Source organism: Penaeus chinensis, chromosome 40, assembly GCF_019202785.1.
Source record: "Penaeus chinensis breed Huanghai No. 1 chromosome 40, ASM1920278v2, whole genome shotgun sequence".
NCBI classification, from domain to species: domain Eukaryota; kingdom Metazoa; phylum Arthropoda; class Malacostraca; order Decapoda; family Penaeidae; genus Penaeus; species Penaeus chinensis.
In genome coordinates, this window is record NC_061858.1 from 20,090,694 (window position 1) to 20,091,381 (window position 688).

A 688-nucleotide genomic window follows, 5' to 3' on the forward strand; every position below is an offset into this window, starting at 1 on the left:
AGTTACGAAGGTTACTAAAGCGCAAACAAATTGATCATAGCAACTTAGAAAAAAAAAAAAAAAAAAACACACACGGAAAAACGACTAAATACAAAAAAGAAAAAAGAAAATACAGTGCTTACACAGTAATGATACAGTACAGCACAATACAACCACCAAATCAATACAAAAGAGAGAGAGAGACGCTCCTTTTCCTAAGCCTCACACATCGAAGCACAAAATTACTTACAATGTTAAACAGACGTTTTGTTACGTCAGTCATTATAACAAGGCATATGTTTATCTATGTCTGAGATCTAACAAGATTACATAATTGGTTTATGGATGGATGAAGGCACGAGGAAGATAGTTTTAATGTACAGTTCTGTATGTAAGTAAAATGTATACATGTGCGTAAATATTTAGATGCACATATATATATCTATCGGTCTGTCTATTTATATCGTAATATGTCTGTGTCTATAACTGTATCTATCTATGCCTATATATATAATTGTATATATCTGTGCCTGTATCTATATCTATATCTATCTATCTATCTATCTATTTATCTATTTATATATATATAAATACCTACCTACCTACCTACATACATACATACATACATACATACATACATACATACATACATACATACATACATACATACATACATACATACAATGCATACATACATACATACATACAT